The sequence below is a fragment of the Lonchura striata genome, chromosome 6 (assembly GCF_046129695.1).
Source record: "Lonchura striata isolate bLonStr1 chromosome 6, bLonStr1.mat, whole genome shotgun sequence".
In the NCBI taxonomy this organism is placed as follows: domain Eukaryota; kingdom Metazoa; phylum Chordata; class Aves; order Passeriformes; family Estrildidae; genus Lonchura; species Lonchura striata.
This window is the reverse complement of record NC_134608.1, coordinates 65805590-65814260: the sequence shown is the minus strand read 5'-3', so window position 1 is coordinate 65814260 and position 8671 is coordinate 65805590. Positions and strand designations below refer to the sequence as shown.

Below are 8671 nucleotides of genomic sequence, written 5' to 3'. Positions count from 1 at the left end.
TGGCATTTGTGCTGCCTCAGGTTCATGTCCCCACAGCACCAGCATGGGGGTGCTCCCGCCTGCTGTGTGCAATGCAAACAGGGGCTGCTGAGCCAGTGCTGCCGTGTCTGTGCCTGCAAGGATGCGGCACCTCTGTGAGCTGGGGTAGAGGCCAGGGCTGCAGAGGGGGATGTTGTTGGCAGCTCCATGAGGACGCTCTGGGACGCTGCCCTGGGCTGTGCAGCACTGGGGATGGATCAGCCCCTGCTCTGCTGCTCCTTCCCGTCTCCCCCAGGGCCCTTGCAGAGCACCAGCCATGCTGTTTGCCCCCAGCCTCCCCACGGCCAGCCTGGGGCTGCTCACGGGGGTTTTCTGTACTGAGCATTGGCCTGGCCGTGTTCCTGAGAGAGCCTGGGCAAGGAGCCTGGAGCCCCCAGGCCCTGGCCTGAGGCGTCAGCGCTGCCCCAGCAGTGCCCATGGCCTGTCCCTGCTGCAGCCCCGGCACTGCCACCCCCAGGACTGTGCCCGGCCCCGAGAGCGCTCAGGCCCTGCAGCAACACCAGAGCCACCAGGGCAGCGGGGCAGGGCCACGGGAGCAGCACTGGCAGCACCAAGTGCTGCTGCTCCTGGGCACAGCTGCTGTGCCAGCCCTGATCTGCCCCAGCTCTGCACACAGATATTGCTGCTGCAGCTCCAGAGAAGGCAACAAAAGGGCATCTCTGCAGAAAACTGTGATGGGACATCCTTTAGTTCCTTTAAAGCCACCAAGAGTGCAGCCCATCACTGACACAGTCTGTGGTCACAGGGAAGGTGGAGAAAAACAAAATGAGAAATGGCAAAAGTAATGGCTTTTCGTTTTGGGCAAGATTAAAAAAGTAAAACAAAGAAAAATAACCTCCAAAATGAAACCAACAAGATGTATCAAAGATGACATTTATTACAAGTGATTTGTTATAAATTGGCCAGCATTTTAATGTTTCTGAAAGCATCCAGTCATCAGTGTCCACACTGCAGCCTTGAGCTCCTGGTTCCTCAGGCTGTAGATGAGGGAGTTCAGGGCTGGAGGCACCACTGAGTACAGAACTGACACTGACAGGTCCAGGGATGGGGAGGAGATGGAATGGGGCTTCAGGTGAGCAAACATTATAGTACTGACAAACAGGGAGACCACGGCCAGGTGAGGGAGGCAGGTGGAAAAGGCTTTGTGCCGTCCCTGCTCAGAGGGGATCCTCAGCACAGCCCTGAAGATCTGCACATAGGAGAAAACTATGAACACAAAACACCCAAATACCAAACAGGCACTAACAGAAATGAGCTCAAGTTCCCTGAGGTAGGATTTAGAACAGGAGAGCTTGAGGATCTGTGGGATTTCACAGAAGAACTGGCCCAGGGCATTGCCATGGCACAGGGGCAGGGAAAATGTATTGGCTGTGTGCCGCAGAGCATTGAGAAAGGCACTGGCCCAGGCAGCTGCTGCCATGTGGGCACAAGCTCTGCTGCCCAGGAGGGTCCCGTAGTGCAGGGGTTTGCAGATGGACACGTAGCGGTCGTAGCACATGATGGTCAGGAGGGAAAACTCTGATCCTATGAAGAAGGCAAAAAAAAGAGTTGTGCAGCACATCCTGAGTAGGAGATGTTTCTGGTGTCCCAGAGGGAATTGTGCATGGCTTTGGGGACAGTGGTGCAGATGGAGCCCAGGTCGCTGAGGGCCAGGTTGAGCAGGAAGAAGAACATGGGCGTGTGCAGGTGGTGGCCGCAGGCTACGGCGCTGATGATGAGGCCGTTGCCCAGGAGGGCAGCCAGGGAGATGCCCAGGAAGAGGCAGAAGTGCAGGAGCTGCAGCTGCCGCGTGTCTGCCAGTGCCAGCAGGAGGAAGTGGCTGATGGAGCTGCTGTTGGACATTTGCTGTGGCTGCACATGGGCACCTGTTCATGGAGAAAGGACAGGGACAACTCAGGAGAGGCTGCTTGGAGCCAAACATGGGCCATTCCCTGCAGCCTGTCCTGCTGGGACTCACCCACCTTTGTTCTTGCTCTGGGAAAACCTTCACCGAGGTCCCTGCCTGAGCTCCAGTTGTGCTGGCTGAGTGTGCCAGGAGCAGACAGGGCAGTGCGTGGGGCTCATGAGGAGCCATCCCTGCCCTGCTGCCCTGGGTTTGTGGCCATGTGGCAGAGGGACAAGGCTGGATATTCAGGATTTGTCAGGGGAATCACTCCTACTGCAGAAAGGCTCGGTACCATCTGCACTCCCAGGTCAAAAGGATGGAAGGAGATGGTTTTAGGAACTGTGTTCCTACCCACTCACAATTGCTGGCTCTCTGAGGCCAGAAATCCCCAGCATTCCTGCTGCACTCAGAGTTTGCCACTGAGAGATGTGAGAGGCAAAGGATTCCCCGTGGCTGAGGGAAGGTGAGGGGCTGGCTGGGTTTGTTGCCCCAGCACTGCTCTGCTCAGCCCCCTCTGCTTCCCTGAGCATCTCCCTGGGCCTGGACATCCCCTCCTGAGAGGTGCCTTGTCCCTGCCAGCGCTCACAGAGCCCATCCCACCCTGTGTGCCCTCGGCCCGGCCCTACAGAAACCTGCCTGTGTGCAGGGCCCTGGCTGGGGCAGGCTCTGTGTGCAGCTGGGCAAGGGCAGCTCAGGAGAGCCCTGCTGGGCCCTGCAGAGGTGATGCTGCTGCTGCCCAGGGCTGAGGAGGGGCTGAAGGCCCTTTGGGAGGCTCCCAGCAGAGACACTGACCACCCAAAGTCACAGTTCTGGAGTGTCTGTAAATGTTCAAACATTCCTTTGATGATCCTGTGTGTCCCTTTCAACTCAGAATGTTCTGTGATTCTGGGATTACAATTTCTGTTCTGCTTCTCTCAACCCCCTGCTGCCTATAATCAAAAGAGAAAAAAAGAACCCTTGCAACAGTGTTAGAACAGTAAAGTAAAAACCATACCTTTATTGGAAATTTCCAGGTGTCCCAGTGAGGATGAGGAACACCCAGCCCCTGATTTCAAAACTTCATTAAGGTTAATTAATTAGGATCTTTAACAGGAACATCCAGTAGGAGATTCAGTTGCCCCAATTCCACACCCCTGGATCAACACATTGCAGTAAGTCCGAGGACTTCTTTGCCCCAGTTTTAGTTATGACTGTTCACATTGTGGTCAAATACCAAAATATTCTTCTTGTAGACACTCTTCCTCATAATAAGACTATACAGTATTTCAGGAATGTATTTAGACAGTCAATTTATTGTACTAAAATCTAAGAGAAAAGTAGGAAACATACTAGTGTCAGTAAAGATTACAGTTACATAAGTACATAATAGTAGTTTGATAAAGCTAATTAAGAGTTTAATGGAGCTAAGTAAGGATTATAGTTTTATAATTATAAAATAGTAACTTACAGAGCTACAGTATATGAAAAAAGTATAAAAAGCAAAAATATTTATGTCACCACTCCAACATTCCCATCCTGCACCAAGCAGGAAATAGAAAATACTCTCAGGAAAGCTCCTGACCTTTACAGCAAAACCAGGCTTACCTTCTTTGGGAAGTGTCTTCCGGAGCTGTGCCCAGGCTGGTCTGGAGCTGGGAGCAGCCCTGCCCCAGCCAGCCCCTCTCAGCAGCAGCACCTGCCCTGCTCAGGGTGGCCCCTTCCCCCCACAGCTCCTGGCCAGCGCTGGGAGCAGCTCCAGGGCCGGCTGAGAGCTGTCCCTGGCAGGCAGCAGAGCCCCTGGCCCAGCACAGCGCCCTGGGCTGCAGGACCCTGCTCTGCAGGACAGCCCTGGGCACCCCTGGCTGCTCTGCACAGGAGATGAGCAGAGAATGCACTCACAGGCTCTGTGGGCATTGGCATGTTCCAGCTTTAGGAGATCTCTCCAGGAGTTGCAGCTGCATTGTCCTGCAGCCAGAGGTTCCTGTGCCAAGGGCTGGCAGTGATTCTGCCCCAGGCACTTCTCAGCCCCTTCCCAGCCCTGACTGATTGAAGCTCTCTGTGCCTCTGTGCTGTGCCTGGGCTGGCTGCAGGCAGTGCCCCAGCCCTGCTGGGCTGGGAGAAGAGCTGCTCAGCAAGAGAAATGTGCTTTTGAAGCTCTGCTTGCTTACCAGGATCACCCTCTGTGCCAGGAGCCCGGCCCAGCTCAGCAGCACAGACACAGCACAAGGACTTTAATGACCCTCTGGGGCTTTGTGCTCAGGCCCTGAACATCAGGCCCTGAGAGGGAGCTGCAGAAACCTCTGCAAAACTCCAAGTGGCAATCCAGCTCCAAAGTTTCTGGGACTTTTAATGGGTCCCACCGAGAGACACGACTGAGAAAGTGTCCCCAGGCCCCAGGCAGATCAGAGAACTGGAGGCACTGATGCCAGGTGGGGACAAAGAGAAGCCAAGTCTTGGTGCCCTGGGGCACAGCAGGGTCTGTGCCACCAAGGGCTGTGAGGAGACACCTTGTCCTGAGGCCCTGGGGCCTCCTGGCACAGCCCCAGCCAGGCTGGGCACTGTCAGTCCCTGCTCCTGCCCTCAGCATCCCCCCCATGCCCACATCCCAGTGGGGTCAAGGATCTGCTGGAAGGAGTCCCTGGGGAGCCTTGGTCAGGAATGGCCCTGGGGGCTCCTTCATGATCCCAGAACTTCAGTACTTTCAAGGTATTTGGTGTTTGCCTTTTGACACAGACTCTGAGAGCTTTGTGGAATCATGGCCCCAATTATCTGCTTTAACGAGTCCCTTGAGAGCTTTGTACTGACACTCAGTGGGGCTCATTAATACTTTGAGATACTCAACTTTTGTAAGGTACTTTGGATTTTCCTCTCCATGCTGGGAATTTTTTGTGCCATTTTTAGTCTCTGAGAGGTTTTTGTGCCATCCTGGCCTCCAGTTCTCTCCTCCAAGGAGCCCATGAGGAAGCTGTGCTGGGGATGGACCTCAGTGAGTCCCATTAATGATTTGGAACACTTTGGGTATTTCCTCCTGAATTTGACTCCTGGAAAGTTTTGTGCAATCTCCTCCCAGGCTCTGAGGTTCCAGGGCTCAGTAACAAATGCACCATGGGGCTCATTAGGATCAAACAAGTTTTGACAAACCATGGCTCTGTCTTGATTTCCCTCTTGTCTGGGGCAGTTCATCAGGAAATTTTCTGTATTGGTTTTGGTTCATCATTCTGAGATTTCTTGGCCGATGCTTCAATTAGTGTGGTGGGTTCAGTGTTGGCTAATTACCAGTGCACTCACTAGAATATACTTACTCATTTCCTGCTGTGAGATAGGATTAGGAGAAAAGCAAATGGGCTGAAAACTTTAAAAGGGTATAAAGAAAAGTTTATCAACAGTAACTAAAAGAAAGAGTGATAAGAATCATAACAAAACTTTCACAGCACTTCCTCTCTCCATACAACTTTTTCTTTCTAATTGACAATATATGGATAAAACCCTAAAATTTTCAGTCAGTTTCCCAGTCCTAGAATAGTCTTTCTGCACTTCACTTTAGGAGAGGGGTCTCTCTTTCTTGCTGTGGAGACTCCTCCATAAGAAAACCGTTCTCTTGGGGCTCTCAATTTCCATGAACAGCAGCCACTTGGAAAAATGTAATTCTGAAATCCCTGCCATTTTTTCACAGCCATTCCCACAGCTGTGTTTTTGGCCATGTCAACTTATGGGGTATTAGCTTAAAGATGAGCTGTTTAAGAGCAAAGATTTTCTTCTTCTATTTTTGAAATCATCTTCATTTCTGGGAACAGAGTTCTTCTCTCCCTGAGGGCACAGGGTCTCATCACTCTTCTCTCATTCTCTGTTGAAACTTCTCATGGGATCACATCTACTTCAACATTTGCTTACTTTAGCATGGAGGCCTTTACTGAACAAATCATCTCTCCATAATTTCAATGCCTTATAGGGAAAAAAGAGAGTCTGATGTATCAATGACATCCTTCTCCATAGCTTTAGCAGAGGATTACAGCCCCAAGATCAAGGCATCTCCTCATCCCTCCCATCTGGGACTCAACTTCCTCTTCCCTGCCCTCGGTGTGTCCATGTTGCTCCTCTGTGTGCCTGCCCTGTGTCCTTTTCTCTCACTAGAGGGAGAATGGCAGCTCTGGAAGAGTCAATATCTGCCCAGGGCTGCAGATAGTTCTGTGAGCCCGGCCGGGCTTGGTGGCCAATTCTAATTTTGGCCATGGTCCCTGGACATGAAGACCAGTTCTTTTCCATAGGAATGAAGGAACAGAGTGCCAGTGCTTTTGGGGCAGATGGGAGGTGACAACCAGAGGACAAGGCCAGCCAGAGCTGCCAGATTTTATTCTGAGACATGCCCTTGAATATAGGGCATGTTTTAGGCAGAATGTCAGTTTTGGCTATGGACATCTGAAAAGCATTCCATAGCAAGGAATGCACAGAGCCCCAGTGCTGCAGGAGCTGATGAAAAGCAGCTCTTGACATTCCAACATCAGCCAGACCTGTCAGATGGCCCCTGGCAGGCCAAGCCAGCCAGACCTGGTCCCCGTTCCCTCACTTCCATGGGGCCCCACAGTGTCCCAGTGGTTCCTGGCTTCCGGGAGGCCCTGAGGTGTCACAATGCCCCCTTGGTGACATGAGGCCCTGAAGGGTTGGAATGGTCTCCATGGTTCCATCAGGCCCCACAGAGTCATAATGGTCTCTGGGTCCATGAAGCCCCGCGGTGTCACCATGGCCCCTTGGTTCCATGGGCTCCAGTGGTGCCACAATGATCCCCTTGGTTCCATGAGGTGCCCACAGTGTCACAGTGATCTCCATGGGAAGGAAAGAACCAAGCCCCAGTGTGGCAGCCCCAGTGGGGCAGCCACCAGAGACCAAGGGCAGCCAGAGCCAACGGTACTGGAGGGTTCTGTCTGGGAGCATCCCTTGGATATAGGGAATTTCAGTCATGGACATCCAGAGGAGAAACACAATTCTTTTCCATGGGAAGAAAATCACAGAACACTGGTGTTTCGAGAGCAGATCAAAAGCAGCTACCAGAGGTGTATGGCAGCCAGACCTCTCTGTCCTGGTAGCTTTTGTGTGAAAGCAACCCTTGGATATAGGAAATCTGGGAAGTGGAACCCCAACTTCGGCCATTTCTGCAAAGATAAGAAGGATGGTTCTCTTCCACAGGAAGGAAAGCTCAGAGCCACTGTGTTTCAAAGGCAGAAGAGGACAGAGTTGGCTCCTGGGAGGCCAAGCCAGCCAGAGCTGTTTGTTCTGGCGGCTTTTGTTATAGAGGAATGCTTGGATATATGGAATTTGAGAGGAGGAATCTCAATTTTGACCACTGACAGCTTGAGAAGGATGATTTTTTTCCATAGGAAAGAAAGCACAGAGAACAAGTTTTTCAAGGCAGGTGAGAAGCAGCCCCCAAGAGGCCAAGTGCAGCCAAACCTGTCTGTTCTGACAGCTTTCTCTTGAGAGCAATCCGTGGATGTATGGAGTTTCGGAGGTGGAATCCCAGTTTTGTCCAGGAGTGCCTGGTCAATATGGATGTTTTTTTCCTTTAAGAAAGAAAAGCGTGAAGTCCAAGTGTTCTGGAAGAAGATGAGATGTGGCCACCCTTAGGTCAAACCAGCCAGACCTGTCTCTCCTGGCGCCTTTCGTCTAGGGGCTATCCTTGGACACAGGACATTTTGGAGGTGGAATCTCAATTTTGGCTGTGGGTGCCTGGACAGGAAGATGAATTCTTTTCATTAGGAAGGAAAGAACACAGCCCCAGGGTTTCAGAGGCACATGAGTGCCAGTCCTCAGGAAGCCAAGGCCAGCCAGACTTGCCAGTCCTGGGAGCTATCCTTGGATATAGAGAATTAGGGAGGCAGATGCCCAATTTTGGCCATGGACACCTGGTCAAAATGGATGATTTTTCCCATAAGAAAGAAAAGCACATGGTCCCAATGTTTCAAAGGCAGATGAGAGGTGGCCCCTGGGTGGCGAAGTCAGCCAGACGTGTCTCAGACCTGGCAGATTTCATCTGGGAACAATCTTTGCATATAAGGAAATTTGGAGGAATCCAAATTTTGGCCATAGGTCCCTGGAGGAGAAGGACAGTTCTCTCCCATAGGAAGGAAAGCCCAGAGCCCCAGTGCTTCAGGGGAACATGAGAAGCTGCCCTCGACTGCCAAGGTCAGCCGGACCTGTCAGGTGGCCCCCAGGTGCCCCAGCCAGCCAGACCCGTTCCATGTTCCCTTGGTTCTGTGGGACCCCACAGTGTCACAATGGTCTCCTTGGTTCCATCAGGCCCTGGAGTGTCACAATGTTCCCCTTGCTTCTGCAGTGTCACAGTGGCCCCGTGCTTCCATGAGGCCTTGCAATGTCACAATGGCTTCATGGTTCCACAAAGCCCTGATGTGTCACAATGGCCCCTCGGCTCCCTGTGCCCTCGCTGTGTCACAACGGCTCCTCTGTGACACTGTGGCTGCGCAAGGTCACCATGGACCCTTGGTTCCTTGGGGTCTCTGAGTTCACAATGGTCTCCTTGATTCCATGAGGCAGCACAGTGTCACCATGGCCCCTTGGTTCCATGAGGTTCTGCAGTGTCACCGTGGTCGCTGTCAGAGGCTGGATGAGATCGATGTCCCGAGACACCTTGGGATGCTCGGAATGCCCGTGTGGGGCCGGGGGCGGGTCAGGCCTTGGTTTGTGGTGGGACAGAGCCCCGCCCCCAGCCTGGCCTGGCAGAGCTGTCAATCACACAGCAGTGTGGAAAAAATGACG

At 52.5% G+C, this 8671-nt stretch overlaps 1 pseudogene; it reads right to left on the bottom strand.

Annotated features, from left to right (window-relative positions):
* Positions 1 to 949: 949 nt before the first annotated feature.
* LOC144246557 (olfactory receptor 14A16-like) lies at positions 950 to 1881 on the bottom strand (annotated as a pseudogene).
* Positions 1882 to 8671: the final 6790 nt, after the last annotated feature.